The sequence below is a fragment of the Neodiprion pinetum genome, chromosome 2, assembly GCF_021155775.2.
Source record: "Neodiprion pinetum isolate iyNeoPine1 chromosome 2, iyNeoPine1.2, whole genome shotgun sequence".
NCBI classification, from domain to species: Eukaryota; Metazoa; Arthropoda; class Insecta; order Hymenoptera; family Diprionidae; genus Neodiprion; species Neodiprion pinetum.
In genome coordinates, this window is record NC_060233.1 from 26,767,667 (window position 1) to 26,784,165 (window position 16,499).

Below are 16,499 nucleotides of genomic sequence, written 5' to 3' on the forward strand. Positions count from 1 at the left end.
AATTAGATGAGATATGTTTCATTCATCGATCATCAGATCATGCTGTGAGACTTCCAAATCAAAAACACTTCTCATATTGGCTGATGTCTTTTCACATTGCGGAAGGGTATTGGTCAAGAATATACTAGTGGCGCAGCGGCTATAACACGTCACGTCCGAAGCCTCGAGGGTTCGTTCGATGACGGGAAAGAAGGTACACAATCTGGAGATTTATGGTGATCCTGGATCGTCGAGCAGTGCAGTTTCGTGATTTAAGAAATTGGTTGGAAAGATTTCCAGACCGAGGAAACTTCAGATGGATAGATGGATTTAGAGAGCTGTTTACCTGTGCCGTTAATCGATTGCACGACGCATTTCCCACGCGAATTTTCGTTATTTCCAGGTGAGACTAAGTGGTGCGCGGACGCGCAGGAAGCAAAGAGGAAGGGTTCTTCTCACGACCAGTCAGGGATAGTCACAAAAACCGGTGTGTGAACACCGACACCAACGCTGATCAAAAAATGTCTCAGGAATGAAGGAGATTGAATTAAAACCGAAGAAGATCAATATGTCGTATGTCGTAATCATGTCATCAATATATAATGAGCATGAGCTTCCCATGTTAACGAAACAAGTATACAAGTTTAGTCACGAGCTTGAGAATAACGAAACTTTCACGTCTATTCTTCAACAATAAACATACGTACATATTCGTTTCTGGAACATCTGTAATGAAATTATACTTGACTTAGCTTATATATTTTTTGTTTTAACAATTTTTCATTTACTTAACTTTTTTGTTTCATGTGATCGACTAATTACTCTGGGAGTCATATGTATCGGCTCACGAGCAGGGATAATCGATTTTGGTGGAAGTGAATGTGCAGTGTGGAATTACGAACCAACCGAATTCTTTTATTTTTAACAATGGGTGAATGTAATATTCAATGATGTACTATGATAGACACGTTATTTCTGAAAGCAGCCGGTGAATCGAATGTGCGTTCTTAGGCAATTACAGCCCTGAATAACTGATTCACTCTTTCTCTTCCACCTCGCACCGTTGCGTGGGATTCTCTTCTTTCCTCTTTTACAGTTATGGGACTGAACTATGGGGTTCTGGAAATGACTGAATTGCGAACAGAGCAGGTGGATCATTATTGCCGATATGAAGATAGCCGACTAGCGTAGGTAGATTATAGATGCTTTCAAGGCAATGTTATAACTTTACCCGCAGCTCTACGCAGACACACGCATTCCCTTGAGCTATGAGCTGGGTGGAGGGCCAGAGGCTCCAGATCCTTTAAAACCTCAAAGTTAGAATATCCTGGGTATGGGAACGTAACGTCCTTTGAAATTTTATTACGTCGTTTCCATGGGGTTCCAGTATATGTTGATCTATTCGCTGGAGACTCGTTGTAGCCTGAAACTCACATCAGATATGTATACAAAGCTGCATGCATCCTGCAGGAGTCTTTTATGAGAGATAATATTTTCGAAAAGATTGCATTTGATATTCAGTATTTTTCTTTGCATCTGCCTAAACTGAGATAATATACAAAGCTGTAAAGTGCTTTCGTTGAAAACTGAAAAAATTAGAAACAATGTTTGCATTTCGTTAACAATGAAGTTTTTTTTTTCAATTGTGGAAATTGGGATCACTTGATTGTCATAAATTTATTTGGATCAACGCATCTGCTGTAGTAACTGAATTTTTTGTATTGTTTGAATAATAAGAATTGTTCAAATCATTTTTATATCATCATATTTTCTATATTCAAGTGATTATTTAACGTAAGTTTTGTTCCGAGCTGGCGTGAAAGTGACTGCTCTGATTTTGATTAACCTTGCATTGTTTTGTAGTAGAAGCTTCCAGAAGTGACCTGATCTTTATACTATCCAGATTGATTGGGTAGGAAATAAATACTAACAAAATCGGTCGAAAATTATTGTAAAATCGTAATCCATATATGTATGTATATTGTACGTATGGGCGCGAATAATTTGAAAACTGTTTTGGCATTGAAATCTTGTTTGTTTTCATTCAGCTTGAACTTTTGTTTCAGTTATTGGACATCGATGACAAACATGTAATGATTTTTCTAATACAATCATACGTGTCTCAATTGAAAAGATTTACAAGTTTAATCAGGAAACCTACGACAGAGTTTGTTTTTAGAACTACCAATCGCAGAAGAAAGACAAGTAAGCTTTGAACATTAACCGTATTTTCAGCTTCAAGATTGAATCGTAATCACGCAGTTCGATCTCATCAGACTAAATTTTCGATAAAAAATACTCTTCCAAGTAGAAAAGAGGTCCTCGATATCGGCTGCGAAGCTAACCGATTTAATATCTGCTCTATTATATAGTGTGGGCACTTACGCGGTTTTATTTCACACATGAATCAGCCCAAACGTCTGACAGGAAGTCATAGCCATTCGCATTCCGGTGGTATTGCAGGAATGAATTTTCGCTTTAGGCAACTATCGGATGCCTCGCTGATCCAAGATAAAGGGTCGAAAAAAAAAGGACTTCCCGTCGTTATTATCCGCCGTAAAATTTGGGAAAATTGGCTGAATGATATCTCCTGTCCGAGTCCCCACATCGAGGCAGAGGTATTCCAGTAAGAAAAAGTGTCTGCTCACAAAAATAAAAGGGACTCAACAAACGACCACAAAAATCATTTTCCTACCATTCTCCACATTTTTCAGTCGATCTTTACCGATTACTCCAGGTTTTGAAATCAACCTTAGTCGCCGTTGTCCACCAAAGAAGTACCATCGGAAAAATTAACTGTATTGTATATTATGGGATATTATGTTGGAGTCAGTGCAGATACAATAGGATGCAAAATTCATATTTATGTCACAAGTTCTAATTATTGAGATCTTACAGGCTCCAATTATTTTTAATATGTCAATGTCTAATTTCGAACGTAATTTGGACATAGATAAATGAAACTTTGTTCAATGCAGTTGTGTTTAAATTGCTCGATGAAACGAAAGATTTGGCATATTCCTTATACATATACTTTCTTTATGTGAGTTCGAATTATTTATAGTTAGATTTAAGATTACACATGTGTAAATTTGTTGAGACATGTTTGTATTTGATCCTGAACTCTGTTATTGTATATTGAATATGGTCTAACATGATATCAGATGATCAGATCTGGCCACTTGTGACTCGTTTTAATCCGACGTGAATTCAGGCTTGCAAATAGTCAAAAATATTGTATCCAACTGCGTAGAATACAGAGTAAAATCAGACATTATTGGTCGTAATTGAGGAAGACAATATATTAAAAAAAAATTTCCACGACGGTGCTTGAAAAGTGATTCATGCTTGTACACTGCGATGTCCCGCAAAGATTTTCTAAAGCAACGACACAGCATAAAAGCCAACGGCAGGAAAATATGGCAAGAGATCGAATTCGCGTCGTGATGTGAGAATCAGATCTTGGCTGGACCTTATCCCGTTGAATAGTGCTGACACGAGCGCTGTCGATGCAGTCATGCCGGATAAACTGATAAATTATTTCACCTGCATTGCGCGCTCGCCCGTCAAGGGAACAGCATAAAATGACCCAGAATTCAAGATCCCTTGGGACACTTCGATCACGCTGCACTCGTTCGGTTCCCACATATGCCTCGCTGCATTCTGCCCGGTAGATTTCCCCCGCAACTCCGATCCCAGGGGAAAACGAGGTGACCTGTAATTACGCCCGAAATCATGTGAGGTAGATTTCCTCGCTCTTTAACGTGGAAAGAATTAAGAAGCGACACGGCTGCCCGGTAAGCTGATAAACTATTTTACCTGCATTGCGCGATCAATCGTCAGGGGGAACAGCATAAAATGACCCAGAATTCAAGATCCCTTGAGACACTTCGACTCCGATGCACTAGATCCACTCCTATACAGGTTGTCTCCGAGTAAGTATCGCGGTATGCTGGGCTGCCTACCACTGACGGGAACAAATATCGGTGAAACAGACCTGCCGAGTCATAATCACTTTAGTCAAGTCAAGCCGTATAATTACTTTAACGTGATTCCGAAATGCGATCACTGAAACATGTGTTATAAGTCAACGAAACAACTTCTTGACCAAATACAGAACTTGGTAATACGGATAATTCCAGCTCACTTTTGAGGATTTGAAAAGTATTACCGACCGATAACTCTTATCCATATGTTTCCCTAAGTGGTAGGCAACCCAACATACTGCACACTGCAGTTATCCAGATAGATTTCCCTCAGAACTCCGATCCGACGTGAAAAAATGAAGTCGACCTGTAATTACACCCGGAATCGCGAGATGGATTCCTCTCTCCTTAACGCAGATAGAATCAGGAAGGGACAGGGCTTGTCTGACCTGAGAAAATATGATTCGAGAAACATAAAAAATATATCGTTGGAGATGAAGTATCTTTGGTCACGCCACGCACTCTGTGAGACATAATGTTTCTCTGTCCGCGGATCGGTGAACGGGAAACAAGGTCCTCCGTCCGGATCCGGCTGCAGGAGGAAATCTTTGCGCATTTCGTGAGCACCCTTCACCCCGCGTGAGCATCGCGTACCTCAGTTGTAGATTTTCATTTTGACTGCGGTACTTCTTGCTCTACGTTTAGGTATACATAATACATATACATATACTGCATAAACGAATGTTAAAATTTTTTTTTTTTTAAATGAGGTTACTTTGAGTCACGTAAGCTTTTGAGGTGTCCTACCGAACTCAAAAGTGCCTACTCAAAATTTGTTGACAGTAGAACTTAATAAATGTGCATAAAATGTACTTGCAGAAAAAGGAACTCGTTCTGTTGATAGATTTGTTACAGTAAACAATTATGCATTCACCTACCTGCAATAACTATATCATTTCTAAGAGAGGAAAATATAATTTTCTATATTTTTTAACTTCTCTAGAGTTTCGACAGACGTTCATTGCGTCATACATTCTTCCTGCCCATACGGAACTGAAAAGATTCTCTCTGTTTCCCCCGCGACGAGATCGTGATTACACAATTATTATTTCGAGAGGGTAAATATATTCAAAATTAATGCTTTGGCAAAGCTTTTAAAAGATTTGAACAATCTCGAACAACATCGTGCAACCAAAATAATTCTCTGGTACAATTTCAAATTCATTTAACTTTGTGTAGAATATGTCAATCAATTATCAGATCATATCAGTAATATTCTGCTGGTATGTAGGTACAAGATATGTGGTAGAAAAAGTATACCCAGTGAGGCTTGAATGTTAACCACGCTAAATTTGACGTACGTTCCGAATTAACGACATGAGAAAAATAAATGTAAAAAAGAGAAATCCGCCCAAGGGAGAGAAGCGAAATTTCACTCAACCGAAAGACGCGAAATTAAACACACGTACTTGACGAGATTGCGTAGCAGTCAAACATAACATTCCCATTTCAATCGTGATACTTTGATTATTCAAATGTACAAGTTTATATTTCGAATTTTATATTATTTTAATTGACGACGAAAAGTAAAAAGAGCGTTATTCATCAAGAACAATGTAACAGTAACAAATCATAAATTATTCATCGACAAGAAACAATAATTACCTCGGATACGGGCCAACGTGACCCGAAGGAATCTTGTTTCCTACTACCATCATTCGATCGATCTCCTTGTTACTCAATCTGCGAAACCTGATGAGCATAAAATGAAAGATAAGTCATAATTTTGTAATAGAATCGATATTATTAAAACAGCGAAATAGAAGTTGAAGAGGAGGGAAATTAATTCGTGGGATTTGTAGGGATGTGTGGATCAATGTATGATTCTGATTATTGTATGAACAGTAATGTTAGCTTTGTCATACGTAATTTTAATTAGATTATTTAAATACGAATGTCAAATGACAGAATAAACGACATATTTCGTGTGAACCAAATCTTTATGCCTGATTTGAATTTATTTTTTCTTGTTTTACTTTCATCTTAAAAATTACTTGTTATGTATTATTAATATTGTAATAGACAGCCAAAAAACTGGTACAACTTCGCCGGGCAAATTGTTTTTCAAATTCCATTCGCTCTGCAAATTAAGCTCAATTAAGCAAGCTATTCCCATCTGTAGATGAAAAAGTTTCATACGTTAAATTTTCAATGTTGAGAAAAAAATTGACACTTTCTTTTGTCATTACTGAGGATAAATGTCCTTTTCCATTCACAAAATCAGTCCAAAATTGTATTAAATTACTTCAATCTATTTTTTTATTAGTCCAAAGTACGGATTTGTTTGAATTGAAAACTACATAAATTGTCGTTTTAAATAAACGTGCTCTCTGAACTATACAAACGCATGGATTATTTGGATCAATCAATATTTATTAAATCCAATAAATTTTTTTCTCATTGTGCAGTGAAAATATCGTGGTGAACTAATTCTCGAAAAGTACAACATCACTCGATAAATACAAATTTTCTGTGCCGTCGATACGATAAAGTCCTGTGTTTGAAAACCCTCGGTCTGTTTTCCATATGTAGTTTAGAATTCGCATACGAGAATCCTTTTCCTTGAACCCAAAGCGTGCCTCGGAGCCACGTGCAATCAATTTGTCAGAACATAGAGCGTTGAATATATCGAGGGCCGTTTGATCGTGGAGAAAATCGGATACACCGAGCTGCTCGGCGGCTCTCGCCGCCATCCGGGCGTAAAAGTTGGGCGTTTGAAGATTCGGAAACAGTTTACAGAGCGGCCCGCGATTCTCGAGATCCTCGACTCGTCATCTCCCAGCCCTCCTCTTTCCTCCCCGAAAACTTCCGGTTCACCTTTTCGCCGAGTCGATTGTCGGGAATTCGGTAAGCCCGAAACCTTGCCGGAAGTTCTTGCCTCTAGTCGAGATGCTGTTTGCAGGCCAGCATCCCCAGAATGCTGCGGAGAGGCCCCTTGATTGATGGAGGTATGCCGAGTGCAGATATCGCCTCGACGTAACATTAGCATAACTGTAGGCCCTTCGCCTCGAAAACCCTACGTGAGCCGCTTCCAATTCCCCGTGGTACCTGCATTCCTATGGGAAGCCGCGAAGCCGCCGGACCTGAATGAACGCACAGCTGTCGAGCTGATTCACCGTGACGCTGCTGATTTATTTACGAGCCGAGCCCCAAGCTTCGACTGCGACGGAACAATCACTTCAGATCCGCGATCGTACGACTTGGATCAATCATGTTTGATTGTCGTGATCACTTCTTCCCAAATAGCGCCAGCAACGACGTCTTAGGTTGAAGATCGTTGAATGTTAGTTAGCAATGCGTAATTATTTACTGTAATCGCGATGTTAAACGTTTTAGTTCAACATATCAGTTACGAATTTTTCACCAAGTTTGTTAATAATGGGATATTTATTACATAACCTCAGAACATGTTATAATAATACCGGGACAATCTCTTGAAACTTGAAAATCAACTGCGCATGCGCGAGTTTTATCAGCTGTTCGTGCAGGCCAGCCATCACGAGTTTCAGCCGTCAAACTGTTGCTGGCGGCGATGCAGTTGATACGAATTTTCGAGGAGAGAATCTTAAATAATTGAGGTAGTGACTAGGAAAGGTGTGGGAAGCATTTGTTATTGGGTCGGAAAGTTGATTCTTCAAAGAACGGTCGGAATTTAATGCTTATGCTCTTTGAAAATTTAAACGTACACATTTTGTGTACGTTGGCCCGCCTGCATCGCAGACAAGAATATCGCTGCGGGAAGATTTTGTCGACCAATGAGATCGAATCATTTGGCGCACGCACAGTTGATTTCCAAGTTTCAAGACATTGTCCCGGTCGTTGACTAAAGAATATAAAGACGGATACCCCTGAGTGAATTTTTGTGACCAGTTTTCGGTGGGCAAGTGGGAACAGGTGGGCCTGGGAGCGTAGGAGGGTTCTGCTCTATCGACTCTACCTAAAGGGCTCGCACCGACATTCGTCGCAGTTAAAGTAGTGTCGGGATGAAAGCTGGAGATTGAGTCAGTACAAAGTGAGTACGTGAGACTACTTGTCGACTGCGACTTAGAAATGTCGGTCAGCTCGATCATCTCCGTGAGGAAACGCGTAACCGCGTCCACCGCCGATCACCGCAACAACCTCCGAGCACCTCCAACCACCGTCAACCACCTCCTTCCACCTCCAACCACCTTCGTCCTCCTCGTCCACCTCGTGCCCATCCTCCTCTTCCTCCCAGCAACTCGTCGTTTTCGTCCTCCTCGACCACCACCGATCACGTCCAACCACCACAAACCACTTCCGACCACCTCCAAACACATCCTACCACCTCCGTCCACCTCCTACCATTCCCTGCCACCTCCAACCACCTCCTACTAGCTCATGTCAGCTTCTACCATTTCCTAAGACCTCCGACTACCCTCTAACACCACCTGCCATCTCCAACTACCTTCTACAACACTCTACCACCTCCTACCATTTCCGTACACCTCCAACCACCTCCGACCAACTTCGTCCTCCTCGTCTCCCTGCTCCTCCATGTATTCTATAATATTATTGTTCATAATTATTTCAACAACTTTTCATGTGCTCTCTCGATCTTGAATTTTCGTAGGCATAGAATCGAAGTGCTGTTTTAGCTAGTCGCAAGTGAAATATCTACGTTGGGTAGAGAAGCAGAATTGTTTTTCGAAAAGTGTTCGTATGGAAAAAAATTCAGAGTAGTTGTAATACATCACGGATGCGCTAATTTTGATCAAGATGAAATGGATGCTCCGTATATGAGACAGTATTTAACGCAGTGTCCTGATTTAGAGACCTAAAAAGGTGATTGTCGTCAATTTTTTTTTTTTTGATGGGCAGAGATGTAACAAGGCTTCTTAAAACTTGGAGTGTATTTTAGCACATTTAAAAGGTACGAGCAAAAATTTTCATTATCCAACTGTCGCAAAACGGCAGCGTTATTAGCTGACCCGTTAACTGAAGAATGTATCTACAGTCAACGGCTTACCATCAAAGGGCCTAGCCGCTTGACTCTGAAATCAGTAGGAAAGATGAAGTGCGTATTTCTGGACTGAAATATAGAAACTAAATTCATTATACATTATACAATATCATCATACATCATACATCATACATCATACATTATTCATCATACATAGTATTGAAGTTCGAAACCACAGTTTGGATGATGGGATGTTCGGATGTTCAGAAAGTGATGTCACCCAAATTTTTTTTTCTCCTGACGTCATCGATCCAAAATCAGCTAGCTGAATTCCTCAGTCTGGAAACAACCGCGCAGTAGGGAGGACGTATGGGAATCGCGCTCTGTGGATTTCGAGTACCGGGTTCTCTATCTCATGGATCCTGCGCTCCGGGTCCGCTACCTAGCAAAACTAGACTTCCAGGACAAGCGCTCCGTGGTTCCTGCGCTCCAGGTCTACTACCTGGTGAAACTCGACTTCTGGGCAAGCGTTCCGTAGTTTTTGCACTCAAGGTACACTATCTGAGGAAACTCGACTTCCAGAACAAGCGCTCGGTAGTTTTGACTGTCCAGGTCCTTGACCTGGTGCCGTTTGACCTTCAGGACCGATTTTCAAGTTTACACGTTTGGTTATTAGAAACGTCATGTTCTGTACTATCAAACCAATGTTAAAACAATGGTTAGCGATAGTTGAAGGTGATCAAGGTGGACGCGGAGGAGGAAGAGGAGGAGGAAGACGAGGAAGACGAGGAAAACAAGGTGAACAAGGAGGATGAGGATTTACGCACGGTGAGTACCACATTTTTATAATATTTAATGACTATTGTATTTATATTTTATCCAAAATTTGTTGAACTTGTCACGTTGACAATGAATATTATTTCAATTCATTTTCCGCGCATGCAGAAATTCAGTAGCTATAAATGCGCTAATAAAATCAATTACATTATCAATTGTTTAATTAATTATATTGGTCCTAACGCAATATTTTTCATGTGTTCTTATGCTTGGAATGTATTCAAGGTATGACCCGAGGTGGTAATCGGGGGTTGTCGGAGGTGGTTGGCGGTGGTTGGAAGCGGTCGTAGGTGGACGAGGAGAAGGATGAGGAAGATAAGGCGAACAAGGTGGATAAGGAAAACGAGGATTTGTGCTCGGTGAGTAGAACATTTTTATAATATTTGATGGCAATTGTAACTATATTTCATCTGAAAAATTTCAAACTTGTCATGTTTACAATAAATTATTTCTTCATTTTTCGTGCAAGCACATATTCAGTAGCTATAAATGCGCTTATACAAGTAATGATATTATTAATTGATCAATTATTTAGATTAATCCTTACACAATATTTTTGAAGTGTTCTTATACTGAAAATATTTATTACTGTTCCAGGTACAACCCGAGGTAGTTATCGGTGGTTGTTCGAGGTGGTTGGCGATTGTTGGGGGTGGTCGGAGGTGGACGAGGAGGAGGACGAACTGAACTGAGTCTCAAAGCCCTGTTGACATAAAAGCAGCTATTCGATAGAAATTATAGTTTATAGTTTACACAGCCCATTGCATGATATTTCATTATAAATACATATGTTTCAATGTATTTAGGAATAATTTATCAAATATACAGAGGTCATGTGCAAATAATAAATGAATTGATTCGACCGCAGTTTGATGTATTCACTAGAGCTTTAACAATAAATTTAAGCTTTGTTACTTCTTTTATTTTATTATGGATAATCAAAAACATTTCCGACTATTCGTGCTGTGGAAGCATGGGGATTAAACCAACTGTAGCAAAAGATTAGAAACAGTGTATGTAGAGTACGGGTATTTTTCTAATAATGCAAACAGAATAGAATACCGCGCCTTGCGAATTAGCTTTCCAGTCAGAGATGAATGATGAATTTTAAGGACTGCATTATCGTTGTTGAATACTCTATGCTTCATGGGAAAAGAAAATCTGTAACGATAAAATTGATGCACCGGATCATCGTCGACTTTAACTTTTGAAATGTCCTATTATTTTCGAACACCTCCTACCTCCCCCTGCCACCTCCGACCATCAATGGCCACTTTCGACCACCCCCTATCGCCTTCTGCCAGCGCCGACCACCTCCAACCATCCTATTTACCTATATTACTGGATTAGCTATGATAAGAAAAGAGAAGAATTATTCATTTCGAAATGGGATTCTATTCGACGCGCACTCGATGTATTCCATAACATTAGTATTAATAATTATTCCAACAACTTTTCATTTGCTCTTTCGATCTTGAATTTTCATAGGCATAGAATCGAAACGCTGTTTTAGCTGGTCGCAAGTGAAGTATCTGCGTTGGGTGGACGAGCAGAATTTTTTTTTCGAAAAGTATTCGGATGGAAAAAAATTCAGAGTAACTGTAATACATCACGGATGCGCTAATTTTGAACGAGATGAAATGGATGCTTCGTATATGAGACAGTATTTAACGCTGCGTAGTGATTTAAAGACGTAGAAAGGTGATAGGGAGAGAAAGAACGACGCTTCTTAACACTTCGAGTGTATTTTAACACACATTTGAAAGAAACGAGCAAAATTTTTCATCATCCAACTGTCGCAGAACGGCAGCGTTATCAGCTGACCCGTTAACTGAAGGATATATCTTCAGTCAACGGCTGACCATCGAAGGGACTGGCCGCTTGAGTCTGGAATCGGCAGGAGAAATAAAGTGCGTATTTCTTGTATGAAATGTGAAAACTAAAATCATTGTACATCATATCATATCATCATACTTCATACATCATACATCGTACATCATACATCATACATCATACATCATCATACCTAGTGTTACAGTTCGAAACCAAAGTTTGAATTTTCGGATGTTCGGAAAGTAACGTCACCAATCTAAATTCGGCTAGCCGAGTTCCTCAGTCTGGTAACAACCGCGCAGTAGAGCGGACGGTTGAGAGTCGCGCTCCGCAAATTTTGAGTACCGGGTTCTCAACCTCCTGGATCTCGCGCTTCGGGTCCGCTACGTATTTCAAGTACCGGGTTCTCAACCTCCTGGACCTCGCGCTTCGGGTCCGCTACGCGGTGAAACTCGACTTCCAGGATAAGCGCTCCGTGGTTCCTGGTTCATGTTTACAATAAATAATTTCAATTCGTTTTTCGCGCAAGCCCAAATTCGGTAGCTGTCAGTGCGCTAATAAAATTTCTCGACTTCCAGGATAAGCGCTCCGTGGTTCCTGGTTCATGTTTACAATAAATAATTTCAATTCGTTTTTCGCGCAAGCCCAAATTCGGTAGCTGTCAGTGCGCTAATAAAATTTCTCGACTTCCAGGATAAGCGCTCCGTGGTTCCTGGTTCATGTTTACAATAAATAATTTCAATTCGTTTTTCGCGCAAGCCCAAATTCGGTAGCTGTCAGTGCGCTAATAAAATTTCTCGACTTCCAGGATAAGCGCTCCGTGGTTCCTGGTTCATGTTTACAATAAATAATTTCAATTCGTTTTTCGCGCAAGCCCAAATTCGGTAGCTGTCAGTGCGCTAATAAAATTTCTCGACTTCCAGGATAAGCGCTCCGTGGTTCCTGGTTCATGTTTACAATAAATAACTTTAATTCGTTTTTCGCGCAAGCCCAAATTCGGTAGCTGTCAGTGCGCTAATAAAATTTCTATAACTTTATAATTTTCTCATAATCTTTTTGGTCAAATATGTCGATAAAAAAATTATATTAAACCTTACACATTATTTTTGATTTGTTCTCATGTTGAAAATATTTATTAGTATTCGAGGTATAACTCGAGGTGGTTGGCGGTGGTCGTTGGGGGTGGTTGGGGGAGGTTGCGGGTAATCAAGGCGATTCAGGAGGAGGGGGACGAGGATTTGTGCTCGGTGAGTTTAACGTTTTTATAATATCCGATGGCAATTGTAATTCTATTTCATCTAAAATTTTTCAAACTTGTCATGGTTAGAATAAATTATTTCAATTCGTTTTTCGCGCAAGCACAAATTCAGTAGCTATGAATAAGCTTATACAATTTATTATATTATGAATTAATCAATTAATTAATCAATTACTCAATTATATTAATCCTTACACAATATTTTCGATGTGTTCTTATACTGAAAATATTTATTACTATTCAAGGTACAACCTGAGGTGGTTATCCGTGGTTGTTCGAGGTGGTTGAAGGTGGTCGGAAGTGGACGAGGAGGACGAGGATTTGTGCTGGGTGAGTAAAACACTTTTATAACATTTGATGGCAATTGTAATTATATTTCATTTAAAGTATTACAAACTTGTCGCGTTTACAATAAATTATTTCAATTCATCTTTCGTGCAAGCACATATTCAGTAGCTGTGAATAATCTTGTACAATTTATTATATTATTAATTAATTAGTTGGTATTCTTATAATATTTAATGGCAATTGTAATTATATTTCATCTGAAATATTACAAACTTGTCACGTTTACAATAAATTATTTCAATTCATTTTCCGTGCGAGCACATATTCAGTAGCTATGAATAATCTTGTACAATTTATTATATTATTAATTAATTAGTTGGTATTCTTATAATATTTAACGGCAATTGTAATTATATTTCATCTGAAATATTACAAACTTGTCACGTTTACAATAAATTATTTCAATTCATTTTCCGTGCGAGCACATATTCAGTAGCTATGAATAATCTTATGCAATTTATTACATTATTAATTAATTAATTGATATTCTTATAATATTTAATGGCAATTGTGATTATATTTCATCTGAAATATTACAAACTTGTCACGTTTACAATAAATTATTTCAATTCATCTTTCGTGCAAGCACATATTCAGTAGCTATGAATAATCTTATACAATTTATTGTATTATTAATTAATTAATTAGCATTCTTCTAATATTTGATGGCAATTGTAATTATATTTCATCTGAAATATTACAAACTTGTCACGTTTACAATAAATTATTTCAATTCATTTTTCGTGCAAGCACATATTCAGTAGCTATGAATAATCTTGTACAATTTATTATATTATTAATTAATTAGTTGGTATTCTTATAATATTTAATGGCAATTGTAATTATATTTCATCTGAAATATTACAAACTTGTCACGTTTACAATAAATTATTTCAATTCATTTTCCGTGCGAGCACATATTCAGTAGCTATGAATAATCTTATACCATTTATTATATTATTAATCAATTACTTAATTACATCAATCCTTGCACAATATTTTTGATGTGTTCCTATACTAAAAATATTCATCACTATTCCAGGTATAAGTCGAGGTGGCCGGAGGTGGACGAGGAGGAGGACGAGCTGGACGAGGAGGAGGACGAGGTGGACGAGGAGGAGGCGGGGTGGGTCACCGGAGAGGAGTGGCGGGGGAGGGGAACGGGCCGGGGCGGAAAGGGTCGGGGTTGGGAAGGGGAAGAGGTGGGAAGGGAAGGGCGGAGGAGGGGAAGGGGCGGGAGGGGCAGGGGGAGGGGCGGGAGGGTGGAGGGGTGGGAGGGAGGAGGGCGGGAGGCCGGGAGGGAGGGAGGGGGGAAGGAAGGGGAGGGGCGGAGGGGAGGACGGATGTCGGTGCGAGCCCGTTGAAGTTAATAGTATAACCCCCCACACGTCCGCCCAGCCCTGCCCTCCTTCCCTCCCGCCCTCCCGCCCTCCTCCCTCCCTCCCACACACCCTCCTCCCTCCCACCCCTTCCCTCCCCCTCGCCCTCCCCCTCCCCCTCCCCCTTTCCCGCCTCCTCCCCCTTCCCCTCCCCCTCCCCCGCCCTTCCCGCCTCTTCCCCTTCCCAACCCCGACCCTTTCCTCCCCCGGCCCGTTCCCCTCCCCCGCCCCCTCCCCGCCACTCCTCTCCGGCGACCCACACCGCCTCCTCCTCGTCCAGCTTGTCCTCCTCCTCGTCCACCTCCGACCACCTCCGACCACCTCCAACCACCGCCAGCCACCTCGAGTTACTCCTGGAATAGTAATGAATATTTTTAGTATAGGAACACATCAAAAATATTGTTTAAGGATTGATGTAATTAAGTAATTGATTAATAATATAATAAATGGTATAAGATTATTCATAGCTACTGAATATGTGCTTGCACGAAAAATGAATTGAAATAATTTATTGTAAACGTGACAAGTTTGTAATATTTCAGATGAAATATAATTACAATTGCCATTAAATATTAGAAGAATGCTAATTAATTAATTAATAATATAATAAATTGTATAAGATTATTCATAGCTACTGAATATGTGCTTGCACGAAAGATGAATTGAAATAATTTATTGTAAACGTGACAAGTTTGTAATATTTCAGATGAAATATAATTACAATTGCCATTAAATATTATAAGAATACCAACTAATTAATTAATATCATAATAAATTGTACAAGATTATTCACAGCTACTGAATATGTGCTTGCACGAAAGATGAATTGAAATAATTTATTGTAAACGCGACAAGTTTGTAATACTTTAAATGAAATATAATTACAATTGCCATCAAATGTTATAAAAGTGTTTTACTCACCCAGCACAAATCCTCGTCCTCCTCGTCCACTTCCGACCACCTTCAACCACCTCGAACAACCACGGATAACCACCTCAGGTTGTACCTTGAATAGTAATAAATATTTTCAGTATAAGAACACATCGAAAATATTGTGTAAGGATTAATATAATTGAGTAATTGATTAATTAATTGATTAATTCATAATATAATAAATTGTATAAGCTTATTCATAGCTACTAAATTCGTGCTTGCGCGAAAAACGAATTGAAATAATTTATTCTAACCATGACAAGTTTGAAAATTTTTAGATGAAATAGAATTACAATTGCCATCGGATATTATAAAAACGTTAAACTCACCGAGCACAAATCCTCGTCCCCCTCCTCCTGAATCGCCTTGATTACCCGCAACCTCCCCCAACCACCCCCAACGACCACCGCCAACCACCTCGAGTTATACCTCGAATACTAATAAATATTTTCAGCATGAGAACAAATCAAAAATAATGTGTAAGGTTTAATATAATTTTTTTATCGACATATTTGACCAAAAAGATTATGAGAAAATTATAAAGTTATAGAAATTTTATTAGCGCACTGACAGCTACCGAATTTGGGCTTGCGCGAAAAACGAATTAAAGTTATTTATTGTAAACATGAACCAGGAACCACGGAGCGCTTATCCTGGAAGTCGAGAAATTTTATTAGCGCACTGACAGCTACCGAATTTGGGCTTGCGCGAAAAACGAATTGAAATTATTTATTGTAAACATGAACCAGGAACCACGGAGCGCTTATCCTGGAAGTCGAGAAATTTTATTAGCGCACTGACAGCTACCGAATTTGGGCTTGCGCGAAAAACGAATTGAAATTATTTATTGTAAACATGAACCAGGAACCACGGAGCGCTTATCCTGGAAGTCGAGAAATTTTATTAGCGCACTGACAGCTACCGAATTTGGGCTTGCGCGAAAAACGAATTGAAATTATTTATTGTAAACATGAACCAGGAACCACGGAGCGCTTATCCTGGAAGTCGAGAAATTTTATTAGCGC

At 39.5% G+C, this 16,499-nt stretch overlaps 2 long non-coding RNA genes across 3 annotated transcripts; both read left to right on the top strand.

Annotated features, from left to right (window-relative positions):
• The first annotated feature begins 799 nt into the window (after positions 1 to 799).
• LOC124213103 (uncharacterized) lies at positions 800 to 3,038 on the top strand. 2 transcript variants are annotated; one of them, XR_006881817.2, is made up of 4 exons: positions 800 to 1,166; positions 2,046 to 2,184; positions 2,352 to 2,597; positions 2,694 to 3,038. It is a non-coding gene; the product is annotated as an uncharacterized lncRNA (long non-coding RNA). The 2 variants fall into 2 exon arrangements; XR_011176352.1 differs by having other exon boundaries at positions 2,352 to 3,038.
• A 6,088-nt stretch (positions 3,039 to 9,126) lies between these two features.
• Positions 9,127 to 10,051, top strand: LOC124213106 (uncharacterized). The gene is made up of 3 exons (XR_006881820.2): positions 9,127 to 9,438; positions 9,563 to 9,714; positions 9,949 to 10,051. It is a non-coding gene; the product is annotated as an uncharacterized lncRNA (long non-coding RNA).
• Positions 10,052 to 16,499: the final 6,448 nt, after the last annotated feature.